General features: G+C 36.0%; 1 protein-coding gene across 1 annotated transcript in view; it reads left to right on the plus strand.

Annotated features, from left to right (window-relative positions):
• The window catches only part of LOC103023398 (copine-9), a 158,749-nt gene that overhangs the window by 60,664 nt on the left and 78,988 nt on the right, over window positions 1–19,097 (plus strand). The window lies entirely within an intron of this gene.

Below are 19,097 nucleotides of genomic sequence, written 5' to 3' on the forward strand. Positions count from 1 at the left end.
CTATGTCTGTCACAATATATTGTGGCAGAACTATGAACAATATTTTTGTCATTTTAGAATCTTTTTATGCCACAGATTTAATGATAAAATAATAGCAAAATAATTCTGTTACTCTCTTTTAAAGCGCACCAAACTTTTGATTATTAATAATATTTAGATATTGGAGTTGGGATACATGTTCTATATAAATATATACATAATCTACATAAACATAAATTAAAGAAACTAGTGCATTCCTATTAGTTATCTCTTTTTGCTTAATAAAAGTAATGGACAATATTGATTATAATTATGTCCACATATTTTATGTATATCCTCCTGAGACCCGAATGTTTGCTTGGTGTGCATTTTTATTTTATCATATCTATGTGGGATCAGCAGGACTGAACAAGTTTAAAAACTAAATTTTGTATTTGTTCAGAAAGTCTACAGTAAGTAAATAAACTAGTTTTAAATGTAAAATTGGATGAGAATTTTTACCTGGCCCATGTTTCTGGACTGGCTGTAGAAACCTGTGACTGGGATTCCTGTCCTTTTATTTTTATCATGTGAGAGTAAAGTTGTCATGCAACCACCAGATGGTTCAGGCAGTGTCTCCATATGAGGACACAGGGTTAACATAATAATGCAGAAACGTAATGTCCTCATAAGAGGACAAAGGCACTCAAGGGGATATATAAGGTGAAATTTCATCCTTAAACTTTAAAATAAACACTACAACATGACTAAAAAAATATTATTTATGGTTCAATATAAATAATTCAGTCTTTTCAATTTTTTTCATCCAAATACTAAAAGTGCTCTTTTGCCAGTTTCTGTCAAATATTTTAGATGGCCAAATATTTGTTGCATCCCTATTTACAACACATGTAACCAGACCAGTGGTGACTGACTGTGATTACACAGAAATAGTGAAATGATTGAAGGTGAGGAACAGGGCTGAGATAGCAGTTGTGTCTGGATGTGTTAAGGACCGTCAGGCAGATCAGTTCAGCTGTCTGACTGCGTGACAGAAGGAAAATGTTCATGAAACTGGAGGACTTGTCCCTGGTGCGTCGTAACCTTATGCCAGATAGGGGGATGTGAATAGTATAAAGAAGAGAGGGATGCTCTGTGATGTTCCAAGGCTTCCTTAAACATAGCTCAGGGTAGATACCCCTGATGGAAGAACAGCCTGAAAAATTCATTAGTATTAATAGAGATTTTACCCCTCTTTTACTGTAAAAAGTTGCTTGGGGATAGATTTATACTATATGTTGAAACATTTGGACTGTTCTGCTGCAGGAACATTTTCAAGGTGAGGTACTGATGTTGAATTATTTGGTCTGGCTCCCAAATGCCACTCAATCCCACTGATCCAAAGGTTATTTGATGGAGTTCCATCACTTCAGAGATCATAGTTTCACTGCTGCAAAGCCCAATACTGGAGAGCTATATTATATAACTATATTATATATTGTATGGCTCTAGTTGACATTATATAATTATATAATATCTCTGCTTCTTTGAAGTTAGTATAGAAAAACCTACATAAGATAAATCTACTTACACATTATCTCATACAGTTTTGCTGTGTTGATGTATGTAGAGTTAAGCTACCGTGTCATAATCCTACAGTAGGTAAATCCTCTAGTCTGTACATAAACAGCCTACAGACCTGCATAATATTAAAGAGGCAAGGTGAAATATCTTCAGATGATGAAATAAGAGAGGACTTCTCTACACCCATGTGACTCAGGATGATAGCACTGTCGTTAATAGCTAATAAGCTGTTACTTCCTCGCTCTTGAGGCTCTTTTTAAATTGGTGCTTCAATAAGAGGGTAACCCCTGTGGTCTCCTGTGTAATTGTTTCTTGCATTTAGATTATGCTGACCCTGCATATGATTAATATGAATAGCAGGAACTCAGGTGATCCAGTCAGATCCCTGATGGATATAGCAAGTGTGCATTAGGTGTGGGCCACCACACCAGAGGCAAAAGAACAGTTGACCCTGTTCCCTCTCTCTCTGCAGTTAATAAGCTGTTTTCTTATTAACTCTATCACTGTGGGATTCGTGCAATATCTATTCAGAATAGTTTTATATGTTAAATAACTTTTTTGAGAATTACAAGTATGGTTTGGGCTTTATTAGCATGTTTTAACATATTAATAAGGATATTGATTTCTCTCCGGTTTTCTAATGGAATCTTAACACAGGCTAGACACAGGACAGTCACTCACAGATACAATCACAAAGTTTATTATTAAAGGGACAATCCAGCAATACAAGGGAGAAGGCAAAAGAGGAGTCAAAAATACAAAAAGGTCAACAACAGGTAATCAATAGAATGCAAAAAAAAAAAAACAAATACAATGAAACGTCTTGTAGAAGAGCTGCACTGAGCAGGGTAAACTGAGTGGTGTTTATACAGGGGAGAACAGGTGGAATCAATCAGTAGCTTGGGGAGTGGGAACGCCGTAGCATCACATGATCAGTAGAGTGTAGGAAGTCCGGTGTGGGTGCATGCTAAGAAGTAAAGTCTTTATTGACAGGTCCGAAACAGGCAGGCTGACAGAGTCAAGACTGACACCTACTATACTGTGAATTATTATTTTTTTTGCTTGTATTTAATGTTTGCTATTCAGTGTTTATCATCTACTACAGTATATACAGTATAGGTCTAGAAAGTCAGCCCTGGACTTTTTTCTAGACCAGCCCACTACAATCACTACAACTCCAAACTGATAAAAGCCATCAGCTCCCCATTGGCTTTCCATAAGTCCCCCTCACATGTCTCAATGACATGAATATATTATTTTTGCAATGCCACCAACATTTATCCCTCTGTTTTATCAGCATCTAAGCCTCCATCTGATTTTGTGACAACTTCCAGCTGCGTTTTACAATCTAAACATTGTTGGCTATTTTCACACAGCATAGACTAATGGCACCTACTCAAAATACTTCCTCCTATGTAGTGCACTATGTTGGACTTAGTAGGGAAAATGCAGCATTTAAGATGGGCTAACAGTCTAAACAAACTGATAAACATAGCAAGCTAGAGCCACTTCAGGAGACAAACAAGTTGTGTAGTTACTTTGTTTTATAGTAGCATCTTCTTTTTTATTGTGTTTCATTTTCAGGCCATTGATTGCTCTTTTTGGATGCTTTTTTCATTTTCCACTTATTACTTAAGTCATTATATGTTTTGTTTTATTTAGTTTTTTGTTTGTTTGTTTGGAGTTGTTGTAATTACATTTTATGATTAGGAAGGTGGAATGTCCATTATGTGGATATGTGGACAAATGCACAATTGATTTTGGAATACAAGACCAGTCAAAAGTTTGAACACACCATCTTATTAAATGTTTTTCTTTTTTTCTTTTTTTTTTTTTCTTACATTGTAATTGAATGCTGAAGTTATCCAGGCTGTAAACAAACCAAAATACACTGTGAAGCATTTAGGTGCTCTTATCTGGGGTTTTGTTAACTTGCGGTTTCTGAGGCTGGTAACTCTTGATCTTCCTTTCCTGGGGAGGTCCTGATGAGAGCCAATTTCATCATTACGTTTTTGATGGTCTTTGCGCTTTCAGATTTCTTACATTCTTCTGATTTACTAACTTTCATTTCTTAAAATGTAGATTTTTTATTTAGTTGACTACTTCTTGCCATAATATTTGCACACCTAATATTTGGTTAAATTGTCCATTAAGAAGTTGACCCAGTGATTTTAGTAGCAAACAAACATCAGGAAGAATTCTGGTTTGATTTTTGACACATCTTGGCAAATTTGGGAGTGTTTATTTAAAGTGTTGGTGTACTGGCACAGACACAAGTTTCAGTCACAGTCCACACATTTGTGGCCAGGACTGTGAAGTCAATCTAAAACGTATCTTTCTTTATCAAATCCACAACACACAACAAATAATTCTGTTAGTTCTGTCAGGTGAGGGCATATAGGATATGTATTTTAGATTAATCTCACCAACTAACTTTTTGCTTTGTGTTTAAGCAGATAACAAAATTAAAGCTCCCGCATTCCAGGACTGTCTTTGACTGTTCAGTGAAATCACCAGATTGCATTAATCTTGAACAGTGGGATGAAAAAGGATCTCACAAACTCTAGCTAAAATATGCACCTAGTTTGTTGAATAGTGGGAAAAAAATGTGCAGGAACCCAATTTGCACTGTAAGGCATATATAATATATATCATTCAGGCTGTATATTGGTTAATGTCATGCTTTTTGGGCGGAGTTGGGATGGAAATCTTTTTTGCACCTAAACTTTTTTGCATACCAGGCATCTATAAAAGGCTCTTAAGTGCTGGGTCTTTTAGTCTGAAGGAGGGGCCATCATCTTTCACCGAGGTGCGCATTGTTCTCATATGCAGGGGCTAATAGCTCAATTTGCCGTAATGATCATATTTTTCACTTTTCCACTGATGTTCTCTCAAATGACTGACTCTGGGAAGCTTGAATACCTAATGCTCCACAACAGGTCATGCTTGAACATTGATTTTCCTTGATTGATTTTTCCTTAATAGCCCATCTGCTGTATCAGATCTGTACACAATTCTCGCCATTAACTAGAAATGATTAGCATTTCCAAATCCAAAATCAGTTTATGATCGTGAACTGAAAGTATATTAGGACATGTGTATATTGTGAAATAGTTCATTAAGCCCTTACATTCTAGAGACCCACATGTAGGCCAACTCATCACTTTTTTACTATACATACAGGTAAAGTTTTTTTTCACATTATTATGGAACATCCTAACAAATGTCTGTAATATTCATGATGTCTTTAAATCACAAAAGTGTTCAGAGCTCTCCTCTTATAATAATAAATCACTTTGTCTATCAAATTGAATAAATTCTAAATTACAAAATATTGGAAAATCTAAATTGGTCAAAATCTTTGTAAAGGCTTCATGAGCCAGTTTTAAAAAGATATTTCTTTTTAATGACAGTCTCATGCAGCCTTCTGTCTTCCAAGCTGATCCTGACTCCATTTCCCATATTACCTCTGATAGCACATGACTCCTGATCATTATCACATGACACTCACTCGGTCTCAGTTACCTGACCATTGATTGTTTTCACCTGTTTTCCTGTTTATATATACCACATGCCTAGTTTTGACTAGCCACCTAGCATTACTAGCTTTTTTGTAATTTTTTTATATGACCTTTTGCTACACTGTTTTGACACTGATTTATTGCCTTGCCTTGGTTGCTGAGTTGTATGGTCTTGTATCTTTAGGTATGTATCTATTTAGCATTTGTCCCAGTCTTTTTAATCTGCATGTGTGTGTCTGAATCCTGTCCAGTCCTGAAAAACAGGTGATGATGTTCATAATTTCTGAATTTGTTATGCATGTAACACATAAGCTTCACTTGATGCTTATATGTTTTTCCCCACTTTTTGATTAGGGTCATTATAACAAGAATAGTCAGTGTTACTGACTTCATTTATATCAGTGTTTAATGTTATGGATGATATATTTTATTTTGTATGAATGTATTTAAATGTACAGTTACAGCAGATGGTTAACCTGTATATGAGCCTAAAGTTTGCAAAATTACAGTAATGATTTCTGAACACTGTGTAAATATCTTTATAATTGGGCATTTCACTAATAGAGCACATATTTACTGATTAATATTTAATACATTTTTGGCCCTAATAACATAAAATGACTTCAGATTTTGACTAATAACTATGTATTATATTTATAAGACTTTTTATTTCCTGTCATGCATACATCCACCCTGTCATGGCAAACCTTAAGACAGGGTGGAACATTTCAGGGAAAATTTGTATTTGAAAAAAAACTGGTTGCCCTAGAGTTGCCAACATTTTGAGTTGTTGATGATGACTTAATTCTGTTTTGAATATACATTTTGATTTTCTAACATCATTTGAATTACTGTGACATTTTATCACAACAGTGTGGACAGCTTAAGCTTTACCTCAGCTAAGTATGGAGAAAGCATGACAAATATTAAGTGAAATAATGTTAATAATTCCTGAACATGCAGCAGCATGAAGGTTGTGATGTCACTGATGTCAAAGCTAACTTTCTTACAGGGGTGTTTATCCCAAGTTAACAGGGTGGACAGGGAATTCTTGAACACGTTTAAATAGCTTGATATTTTTATAAAATTTGCTAAATTAATTTCTGATATATTTTTAAAAAATCTATAAAAATACTGTTATTTAACTACTTAAAAGTATCAAGTATCAACTGCAGCACTGCATACATGGTGTTTAATTGGGCATATTAACAAAGCAACAGCTGAGATTAATAATTGTGATTTAACACTCTAGCCACAAGCTAACATAAGATAAAAATACAGCATATGTTGTTAAATTCTAACCTCTACAGATGGTCAGTTCTTAACTTGAGGAGCATAATGTTCTTTTAATAATTTTATTTTTAAAGATACCACTTTTTTTTAAATGTATACTAATAATGAATTTTGAACAATTGTGTTTTGTAAAGCTTTAGTTAAGATGAGCCTCTAAAAGTAGACTATAATGCTCAAACTAGGAAAACACTCTCCACATTCTCTTCTTTCTCCTTCTTTATTTCTCTCTCAAAACGATGAAATGAAATGAAGTGCTCCCCTCACTTGATGGCCATGTTTCTATGGTAACTGAGAACATGTGTGTCTGTCTTTGGCTATCACAGAATTTAAGTTGAGATGAATTATTTTTTTTTGTTGTAATTCTTTTCTTTTTTTTCTTCTTCTGTTCCTAACAATAGATCAGAGGCCTATAGTGTAACAGCACATCTGAGAAAGGAGCTCTATTACGGCTGAGGTCCATTACTAGTGAGAATCTCTCTCCTGCAGAGAGGCTGAAGTGATGTTTGAGTAACTTCTGCGAAATCTAAAGCAGCAGGTCTCTGAGAGTTCAGCAGACAGTGTGCAGAACGAGCAAATGTCATCTGTGACAAATTATTTTCTTATAGTCCCCTCGCTGTTCTCTAAGGTCAACAGTGCTTTATTGACAAGGATATTACAAGAACCAGTGGGGGATATGGTGCTATATTTTTAGTGTTTCATAATAAAAATATTATTAATATATTATTGGTATATTAAGTGTAAATTGTAGGCTTAATATCTCACAAACGAACTCCCAGCATATCGTTTTTTGGTTTAGTGTTATTTAAGGGACTTTATATTGTTTTGGGGAGAAGCATTATAGGTGTTAAATTTTGTTGTTCCTTTAAGATAAATGAAATTAATTTGTGGTTATTCTAAAGGTTGTGCATTATTCTCCCTCTTGATGTTGGGTTTGAAGGTGGATAAGGGCCTCCACCAGTGAGCCGCGGTTTAATCAGAGAACCGCTTATTGATGTTTCACCTTTTTGTACATAGACACACTTTTTACATACACCTAAAACAACAGCCAGTGTTTAGTAACTGCATAAAGTGCATGGTGAAAAAAATTGGTCATAACCAGATCTTGCTCTTATTATTTTTTTTAAATAGTTAATTTTTAAATAGTTCATTTGTTTGTTTTTCTTTTTTATGTTGTCTGTTTCAACTTGCCCACAAATTACATAATAATTAAATAAAGAATATTCCTTGTTTAAAAGAAATGCTGTCAGTGCTTATTTAGGAACTATTTTAGGATGAGCGCACAGCATGTAGCCAAACGACACATTAGATGAACTCTAAAAAGGAACTCTACAATCAGCTTAAAAATAACAAAAAACAAAAAAATACTTCTAAAGCACGATTAGACTGTTATATCACTGTGCTGATCACTTATTTATCTGTGTTACCTATCTCTACTAAAGCATGAGTAGACTGATAAATCACTGTGCTGATCACTTATTTATCCCAGTGTTACCTATCTCTACTAAAGCATGAGTAGACTGGTAAATCACTGTGCTGATCACTTATTTATCTCAGTGTTACCTATCTCTACTAAAGCATGAGTAGACTGGTAAATCACTGTGCTGATCACTTATTTATCCCAGTGTTACCTATCTCTACTAAAGCATGAGTAGACTGTATTTCACTATTGTATCAATGTATGCTAAGTGTCCTTTAATTTTGAACATCCAAAGTATGACATAACAGCAGACAAAAGTGTAGGTTTTGGAATGCAGCCACTCTTATAATGGTTCTTTAAAGTAATATTGCCTTTACTGGAGAACTCTTAGGATACCATTCTTTCTTGGCGTTCAGACTTCTCTGTTTTACTGTCTAACAGAGACGTAATATCTTTCTGAGACGTTGTGCTCTGTGCTGCTCTTATTGTACACTATTTTTAGGCATGGTTCTGTGTTTCATAATACAGTACCTCTGTCTACCTGAAACTTGCCTGTTTTATAAGATTCCCACAGACTGCATTTGTGCTTTTATACTTTTGCTCTAGAAAGGAAAGAGAACAGCTGCTATGTGGGTTTTCTATTCTGTACATGACATTTAGACATATTGTATTTAATGGAGGTAGAAAATTCTAATATATCTTCTATATATCAGTACAGCCCACATATATCATTATACTTGTAGGACGTTTTGTACCTGGTAGTTTTATGGCGCTGAGACCAATCGCGAAATGAAAAATTTGGAACATTTAGGTCCACCCTGACCACAGGAGCAGCAATTACAGCATTCATATTTGGCCCACAGGTGCGCACACACACACACACACACACAGTCCTACACACTATAGCCTTTTTCATTATTTAACAGGTAGCAGCCTCTGACCTATATAAAATGGAAGCAATTTTTTTCTAGTTTAATTTATTTCTATCCCCTCTTCCAGTTTAATGACACCAGCATACAGAATCTCTCTCTCTCTCTCTCTCTCTCTCTCTCTCCCCCCTCTTCAAGATTAGAAATTCAAATTGATTTGCATGAAAATCCAGCTGAATATTTTGAGAGTTGCTTTCTGTCGCTTTGATTGAAACACTCCAGAAGAATGAGTTGAGGGAGGAAAAATTCAGCACTTCTCTGATGGAGTTTTTGGTTCCCATTCCCTGAACCTTTTAAGTAACGTTTGGGAATCCCTGGTGCCATTTGTACAAACAAATCTAAACCGCTAACAGTGTTCTACATGAGCTGTTCTAAGCTAACCACAACTAGCAGATCCCTGTGTTATATTCCAGATACTTTTTTTTCTTTTTTCTTTTACTAAAATAATGGTTCATCTGTTGTGTATCATTGACAGACCCTTGGTATTAGTACGACATCTGATTAAATATTAAAAGGCCATATGTAGCCAGGCTTGGAGTGTCTGTGCGGAGTTTGACTGATACTGTAGTAACGCTGGCTGGCGCAGCGTCAGATGTTTGATCCAGCTCCACGGCGGAAGCATGGAAAAACACAGTTCACTTCAGTTCATTCTTTTTCATGTCTGAGAACATTCTTTATTCATGTTCTTTATTCAGATCACCAGACCAAGCAGAGTGCAACAGACTTTTCTGATTCACTGCTGTCTGAAGATCGCTGCTCTTTTTCTGAGTGGTGTAAATTCAGCAGTGTGTGATATTCTCTCCACATTTCTGATTATGCTGTTTTTTCTGTGTCTCACTGCCTTCATTTATTTCAGGATTTTCCTCTAAAACTACAAGTGTTGCCGTGGAGAGGAGACTTTACAGTGTGTGTGTCTGTAAGTGTGTGTGTGTTTGTGTGTGTGTGATTGTGGCTATCTTTGGTTGCTTATGTTTTAAAATATGTGGATGGCAGTCTAGTTTAAATTGCAACGCACTTTTATAGCTTGATTAGGAGAAGAGGTAAGATGAATACTGCTTGTCATACGTTAGTCCATTTAATCTGATGAGTAAACATCTTGATTGAAATTTGGATCATTATCTTACTGTAGGATGACGCTCTTGCCAGTAAATTTGGAGGCATTTGCTGGAACTTGAGATGATAAGATGTTCAGACACGCCTTCATTTCATTGTGCTGCTGTCATTAATGAAGATACAAACCAAGTCATGTGGTGGTATGCTTTGTGTCTTTGCACTTTTCACATTCCATCACTTGGATACAAGTTAGTTTTGCTCTCTTCTGTCCACAGCACCTTTTTTTTTTTAATTTTCAGAAACACGGCTCATTCAAACACACCACTGCTGCGCTCACGCTGTCTCTCTCTCTCTCTCTCTCGCTCGCTCTTATTTGTGCTGTCTCACCTTCTCTCTCTCGCTCGTCTTTTATCCACTCGCGCTCTCTCTCTCTCACTCTCCCCGTCTTCCTCTCTCTCTCTCTATCTCTCACTCGCCCCGTTATTATAAAACAGTAAAAAAAAAATTTAGTCTGCCAGACCTAAACTACACTATACTATTATTACTGTCCCCTCACAATAATACTGGGAAATACCAGCATAAAAAAATATATTGTTATTTAAATGTTTAAGTGATTGACACCACTATAATATAAATATAATTTAATTTTGCCAATCTAATGCTAATACTGATACTTCTTTAAAAAAACTGAAATGCATCCAGTATCATGCTTAGGTAAAATATTTATAGTTTAAGCAGTTAAAGTAATTTTTTGTTCTTAATAAAGCGCCACAATCATGCTCATAGTTTGTTTGTTATAACAAGTTCCAAAAGTATGGTAGTCTCTCATGATGAAAGTAGGAGAATGAGATTACTCATGTTTGCTGTTAAATAAATCATTTGGGTAAGAATAATTATAGATTTTTGTATTTTTCTGGTTGCAATTTAGAAAAAGATATTCAAAAAAGTACTGTTCGGGTATCGGTACCAAATTTAAGCTACCGTATATCAAACAATTTAAAACGATACCGTTTCCTAATTGTTTTGGTTATTAAACAAATAATCTGCAGATAGCAGTATCTGACAAATACGCACCTGCTTCCTGAATGCTGTTTCTGAACTGTTGACAACTGGGGATTCTTCTGTTGTCAGGAGTGGAGGACTTCCTTGGCCTACCAGTCCCTGTGTGACTAAAGAGCTCATCGGTGCAATACTCATGGCTGGTGTACAAGTATGACTAGGTGCCTCATTTAATTTTGGGCTGAGGATTCTGTGCAAAGAAAGCTTAAGGAAGCACTTACCATAACTGCGCCTCTTCCAGCAGACATTATGTAAGAAATCCCATCACAATTGGTCCCAGGAGACCCGTTTAAAATGTCAGGTATGAACAGGTATGCATTTTGGCAATCGTTTGTGTTCCGATCTCCCAGGATATTTTCCAACCTCATAATAGCTTTATAACAGCCTCATAATACAATTTCCCTGGCACAGCTCTTGTCCTCATGTTAAACAATGGGAACTACGCTAATGAAGAAATGGAACACACCCAAGGAATTATAACAATAAGCCCAAACATTGTGGTGCCCTGAAATGAAAGGGGATTTATGCAAATACATTCAAATTAAACTCTGCAATTTGTACTTTAATCACATCTAATTTAAATCAGAAGTGATTAAAGGTGGTTCATCTCCAGGTTGTTGATTTAAGTGTTTATGCTTTATTCCGAATAAACAGCACTTATGTGAGTGTCAGTATTTAAAAACTCTTAGCTGTTTTAGGATCAGTAACCATTGCCGCTGTGCTGCTGCTGTTGAGCCCTTCAGTAAGGCACTTAACCTGTCCATGGCTGACCCTGGCTTAGAAAAACTGGAATATGCAAAGTATTTAGTTGTACAGAGAACGTGTAACAGTGTTAAATATACTTAACCCTGCTGTACAGATGCAGCAAACATGACTCACTAAGTTTGCATGGCTTTTATTCAGTGATATATAAAACTTTCCACCCTTTTTGTATTTTTCTATCAGTATTATTTGTAGAATTTTAGAGCCCAATGGAAACATATTGTCATAGTTTCTTTTAATGAATCTAATTAGTTAATATATTAAAAAGAATGAGGAAAAAAATAATGTCCAGGATGTTAATTTAGAGTAAATAGTAAGTACAGGGAATGTTGTTGGCAAATTCTTAAGAATAACTAGCAACACAGCTAGCTACCAACTATATTATATGTTAGACTTTTTTTGGACATCCTTTCTAATAAATGCATGCAGTTACTTTTTACTTTTAATTGCACGTTTTGCTTATACAGCTGTGCAATGTTGTTATGTTGCCAGTAGAATAGGACTCTCTAGGACAGATGAACATGAATATGTTGGCACCATGACTAATGCTTGGCACAGACTAGATGGGTATAACAACCCCTCCAACCCCCAAACATTAATTCCTACCAATAGTGAACAGGAATATGGAATTCACTGATTACTCACTGATAACAATGTTCAAGATCATTATAATTATTCAGTAAATTAAGTAAGAAACATTAGGCTACAGAAAATTAATATCATACCTTTGCATGCTTCTTTTGCTAAAGGCCAAACTGCCAAACCCCCCGCTTTGAATTGACTGATGAACAACATTAATATGGGAAAGCTGAGCCTTTGTTTACTCCCTGCTTAGCTGGGCAACAGTCACAGCATGCTATATTATTGGTCTAGCTAATTCCTATGAGTCGGTTTTCTGAGACAGAGATTAAGCCTAGCCCTGAAATATGTATTTTCCTTTTAATTAAAAAAAACTCTAGTCAAACAAGGCTTAATTCCTGTTTAGAAAACTGCCCATATAAGTTATTTGCCACTGCCACAAAATCTATATACATTTACTATAAAGCATTGAAATTATTCCATCCTGAAAACAATTCATAGAGTCAGACACATCTGTCTGGAGAACTATAAAAAAAAAATCAAGCCACAGAGAAGTGGAGTTATAAAATAACAGAATATTGGGGTCCTGGGGTCTTTGGTTCAAGTCCTAATCTGGGTGGAGTTTCCATGTTCTCTGTGTGTCTGCATATGATTCCTCTGGCCTTTTTCCCAGGCCAAAAACATGGAGATCAGGTGAATTGTTTACTCTGATTGCACTGGATTGTAAAGTATTCATACCTCTTGAACTTTTCCATATATTGTCACCTTACAACCCAGACTTACATGTATTTTATGGAGATTTTAAACACAAAGTATTGCATAAAAATGTGAGATGGAACAAAATTTTTACATGTTTTTCTAATTTTTTATCAAATAAAAATCTGAAAAGTGTATCAAGTATATCAGTACTTAGTAGAGCCACCATTCACTGCAATTACTAATGTAAGTGCTTTAAGGTTTGTCTCTACCAGTTTTGAGCATCTAGAGACTGAAAGTTTTGCCCCATTCTTCTTTATAGAACAGCTCAAGCTCAGCCAGGTTGGATAGAGAGCATCTGTAAACAGCATTTTTCATGTCTTGCCACAGAAGCATAATGCTATTTAAGACTGGGCCATTCTAACACATGAATATTTTCTGATCTAAACTATTCCACTGTAGCTCTGGCTGTATGTTTAGGGTCATTGTCTTGCTGGAAGGTGAATCTCTTTTCCAGTCTCAAGTCAATTTTGTTGCCTTCAACAGGTTTTCTTTCAGGATTGCCCTGTATTTAGCTCCATCCATCTTCCCATTAACTCTGACCTGCTTCTCTTTACCTACTAAAGAAAAGCATCTTTACAGCATGATGCTGCCACCACCATGTTTCACAGTGGGGATTATGTGTTCAGGGTGATGAGCAATGTAAATTTTCCTCCCCATATAGCGCGTTGCATTTAGGCCAGAAACCTTAACATTGGTCTCATTTGACCACAGCACCTTCTTCCACGTTTGCTGCAATTGCAAACAGCAATTCATATGTTTCTTTTAACAATGGATTTCTGCTTTACTCTCTTCCATAAAGGCCAAATTTATGGAGCGCATGACTTATGATAGTTCTATACAGATTCTCCCAGTTGTGGAATTCTGAAGCTCCTCCAGAGTAACCATGGGCCTCTTGGCTGCTTCTCTGACCAGTGCTCTCTCCTTGCTTGATCTGTCAGTTTGGGTGAATGGCTATGTTATAGTAGGTTTGCAGGTATAGAATACTTTTTCTATTTTGGGATGATGGATTAAACAGTGCTCTTTGGGATGCTCAAAGCTTGGGATATGTTTTTATAACCTAACCCTGCTTTAAACTTCTCCACAATTGTATTATTAAGGTGACAAAATGAGGAAAAGTTCAAGGGGTATGAATATTTTGCAAGCCACTGTATTTATGTGTGTGAATATTAATGTCTCTGTGCATAGTTATGTATAAGCCCTGGATGAAAGCTCTTGGTGCTTGATGCAGCCCTTCAGGTGGATGGTCGTTTCTGATTGTGAGTATGTTGCTTCTTAAAATGTTTTGGTTAGTTCAGATTGTAAAATGTCCTTGGGTTCCTTGAAAGACTCTTTACACATGAAAATTAATTTATTCTTTCTTACCACAAAGTGAAAGCCACCATAGCTTAATCCCAATGTTTCTCAAGCATATTACATACATAATTTGCTGTGCACTATGTAGAAAAACTGTGTCACTGACCAGGTACAAACGATGTATACACCTGTCACGCACAGCACTGTATATGAAGGGAAATGCAGTACAGACTGAAGCATTTGTCCAAACCCAACAGGACCTGAGCATTCACTTCAGTCAGTTTAAGGTAGTCTGTTCACAGTAATTAAATTGGGATCAGACAGACTGTGGCACTCTTCTGAACACATTAAGCAAAAAAAGGTAAAAATGCAATTTATAAAGAGACCTGTATAAGCTGCCAAACAGTCTTACTGATTTGTATGAGCCAGAACTGCAAATTAAATAAAATGTTTAAATAAGTGTCACTAACCTTACCAATCACTCACACACACACCGCACATATGAACACACTTTCACACTTTCACACAAAAAACTTGTGTTGTTTTGTTGAGATGACTCTGCCTTTTCCACATAGAGCACAGTAGTGCAAATTAAACATGTAATTTGCCTTCATGAATATACATGCAGAGCAGCCTGTAAATAATTAGACGCTGACACTGTTTTTGTTGTGTTGATTCTGCGCTCCAGCACAGTGAATTTGATATTACACAGTGAGAGTGGAATTTCAGTTTTAATTCAAAGATATTTGCTGCCATATTGGGAGAACAACAGGAATTTCATCCAATTATAAGACTGTGCTTCTTTTTAAGGGGTGCTTATTATGTTTGACAGTTATACAGATATTCAGTTGTTTCTTGGTCTGCTGTGAGTCATTGCATCATTAGTTTATGCAAGTGAGAGCTGGCAGAAGATCTGGAGTGGTTCTAGATATGATGATGGCGTGACATTGCTGCTGTTGTGTGTCAGCATGAAGAACACAGCGGTGTCAGGGGTGTTACAGCAGGATATCATGAGGCTGAAAAATTGGTGGAAATCAGGATAGACAATATGGGCAATATGATGATATTTTATTACATTGTAATAAATGTTCTTATTGCGTTCACAGTAAGCATTTTTTAACCATATTAGTTACAGTATATCATCAGTGCTTACAGAATATTGACCCCTCTGTACATTTAGTTACAATGAATTAAAATATCACCAATATTACTGTAATTAGTCCTGAATAACCATATGATTTGTAGCAAAACTGAACAAGAATCTCTGTGCTATGCATGTGAGAGTATTTGATTAGTAATTTATTAAGAATCTGCCACTGCTAATGCATTTTGTCTGTATGATCGTGTTTTACCTTATTGCCCAGCTCTAGTCAAGGTTCAGTTCAGGGGTCAAAACAAAAGTAGACAGGTACTGTATAGTTCAGAGTAATTAATGATTAAATAGACAGCTAAATTTTAAGGGCTTTTTTTTTGAAGTGTTGAAGTGGATGAATATTTAAAGGTCTCATTCCACCATTTTTCATTCATTTTAAAATGTTATAGTTGTGGTCTCTAGTATGAATGAATGCCATGTGAGTTGTTTTTTGTAAAAAAAAAAAAAAAAAAAAAAAAAGCTTTTTCCACTGAATTAGTGGTCTCTGAAGAAAGGCAGGATTTTGACTTTTGCTCATGAATATTCAAACACGCAAAAATATTGTCTCGGACTGGCTAATAACACTGCAGCAGAGAATGCAAAATCAACCGGAGATCCGATTTAAACCTTTAGTTACTTACACAAAATAGCTAACATTAACCATCTGGTGTAAACAGAGCTGTAAGCTCTTTAGCTGATGAGACACTGGTGCTGGTGGACGCAATGCTTTTCCTGATTGACTCGTTTTTCTGAACATTTTCATTTACTATCTACTGCAGACAATGGAGGTTGAGAAATAGTTTCATGTGCAGCATGCATGTACAACTCAGAGAGACCTAAGTTATTTCACAAAGAATAAGAAAAAGTGGATTTTAGGGGATGGAAGGAATAAAACAAATGAAATTGAGTTTACCAGAAAAAAAGCATCACATATATTGGATTTATACTGTCTGCAATAAAATAAAAGTGAAAGGAAATATAAGAAAACTATTTTTTTCACTTTCCACACTGTACTTTCCAAACTTTTTTGATTTGAGGTAGTAGAAATGTATCTAGTTAAGGATGCAATGTGTTGCTTTCTATACATGCATCCTCCTGTCCTGTTACCTTCATGATGACATTACTGTTGTCTGCTGACATCTCCAAATCAGAGACTGAGGCTGCTGCTTTGAATGACATGTCACAGACAGCAGGCTGCACTCAGAGAGCAGATATTCTCATTAATGACAGTAGGGGTGAGGAAACGGGTGCTTCTGCTGTCATCTTATTTTACACTGGCTTTGAAGTCGCTATAAACACACAGGCCTACATGTGGCATACAGTCTCACTGTCACTCATCTCTAAAGCATTATGACTCAGTACAGTATGTCATAGACTGTCACAGACACACACTGCATGGCACAGCATAAAAGATAGATGAGCACATGGCATTATTGTGGTCAGTTGGCTACTGTAAGTGGTCACCCTGAGAGGCTGAGCAGCTGTTGCTGTGTCAGACAGCAGTTGTTCTGCTGACTGTATGACAGAAAGTGTCGGTTGCATCATCATATTCTTCTGTTTATGGGTTATTATAAGCACAGACACAAGGCAGTGTTTCAGTGTAATTTGTCAGCTTTAGTTATGACAGCTGAACGCAGGGAAAAGGGCTATAGTAGGGGTTTCATATCCTTGTCTTAGGAACTTTATATTATGCATTTTCTTTTGTTTTCCATCATTAAGCAGACCTGGATGAACTGAGTCAGGTGTGCAGCATTAAAGTAGCTTACCCAGTGTTACTGTATGCACATTGTATAGGTAAAGGCCCTTAATAATGTTCTTAATAATATTCTTCTGATTTTGTTATTTCGTGTCAAATACTTCTCTTGTTTCAGACATTTTCTTCATACTGTTTTAACTATTTATTAAGATATGAAATAATTGAAGATAATTAATTTATTTATCTGAAATGACCTACTCATTTATTTAATGACTTAAATCAAATAATGTACTCATTTTATTATTCTATGTCTATGTCTTCTCAGTGCTGGTTCTTCTCACATTCAGATTTTGCATGTTCTATTGGGCCCCTCACATGCAAAGATGCTTGTTACACATTTATAACAAAAGCCTTACTCATTTTGTGATGTTAGAAATTTCAGTGAAAATAAGGTTTTGGTGCTAATCTGTGCTTTCTGTGTCTTAAAAAAGACAAAACATCTGGACATTATTAGAGCATTTTCCTCAAGTTTTTTCATCACTTTTGCAGAAAATGCAAGTTATTGTCAACTAACAAGAAAATGTCCCTTTATTTAAAAACAATTGTAAAAAATGTTTACAGTATTACTAACATAGTTTAAACAAAAATAAAGTTGGAGTTAAATCATTGTGGAGTGCAAGAAAAACTGCATATTAGAAAATGATCAATAACTGTATGTCAAGTTGCTGAACCAAAGTGGACTTTCAAAAAACGAAATAATCTAAATGATAATCTCCCACCTCAGATCCACATATTTCTATTTTTAGTCACTGTCCTTCCCTTTGTTCTTGATCAATGAAGCATTTTCTATGAATTTTTTCAAGCATTTCTGACGTTCAAATGAATTTCTAATTAGCGTTTCCTGCTCATGCTCTGGTATTCAGTTAGTCGCTTCCTGTGTTTTTTTTTTCTTTCAGTCACCAGCAGAGAGAGAGTTTGGCTTGCCATGAGAGACCTGTTGGGCGGACACATTGAGCATGAATATCCCACTGCGGGGTGTTTGATCTTTGTCCAAATAGATAATTAGCTTCAAAAACCCTTCACTTGCCACCCACAGATGTCCTCCATCGTTGTGTCGTCGCACACACACCTGTCTATCTCTCTATAGACCTTTTCACACGTGTAGCCTGATCTGGAGATACAGACTGAGAGCCTGAGTCTGGGTGACATGCTTCCTAAAAATATTTTTGGAGATTTTTTCATGTATTTGAACAAATTTAACATCAGCAGTGTCACTCCTGCTCAAAATATTCTGGAAGTCACCAAACAAAATTCATAAACCCCTCATGTAAAAATGAGTCATAAAATAAAAAATATCATACAGTTCATAATTACTTCCAGGCATTTTTCCATATGACATGCAGTTTGCTTTTAGGTAAGGTTGTTTAGGTTGCACTTATTGCTTATTGATAGAATAGGACTCTCTGTGACAGATAAACATGATCATAATGGCGCCATGCCTAATGTCCCCTTTAATATCCTTGATTGTTAGCATTGAATTTTCAAGTATTTACAACCTGTTAGGCAGGTAGGTCTGGTTTCCCAATGAAGCCTAGATCTAGACTATGCAGCACTTTTGAATTATGAATTTGGGATATGGACCACATCTGAATTACCTGAGCTCCTCCTCCTTAGTCCTATATATACCTCCCAGTTGCACCTTAGCCTTGTGACTAACAACCTCAAATTCGAACATAATGTCTCAGCTAAGTATCTTTAATATATCTGGGGTGGGTTTCCCGAAAACGATCAATCTTAGCGAGTAACGAACAAACTAACATATGACGTGAGTTAAGAACGAGCCAGTTCTGCGAGTGTTTCCCAAAGAGCTTTGCAAAGTGAAAATTAATGAACAAGTTTAAAGAACAGAACGTCTTTGTTGACCCCTCCCCTGACACAGCGCGCTCAAGCGAACCACAACCATCGATTTAACATTGTGAATATGCAGTATTTATTCACTATTACCCCCCAAAAAACGTAGAAATGTGTTGTAATCAACAACCTTATACATATTCTGAAATTT

Source organism: Astyanax mexicanus, chromosome 5, assembly GCF_023375975.1.
Source record: "Astyanax mexicanus isolate ESR-SI-001 chromosome 5, AstMex3_surface, whole genome shotgun sequence".
Classification (NCBI taxonomy): domain Eukaryota; kingdom Metazoa; phylum Chordata; class Actinopteri; order Characiformes; family Acestrorhamphidae; genus Astyanax; species Astyanax mexicanus.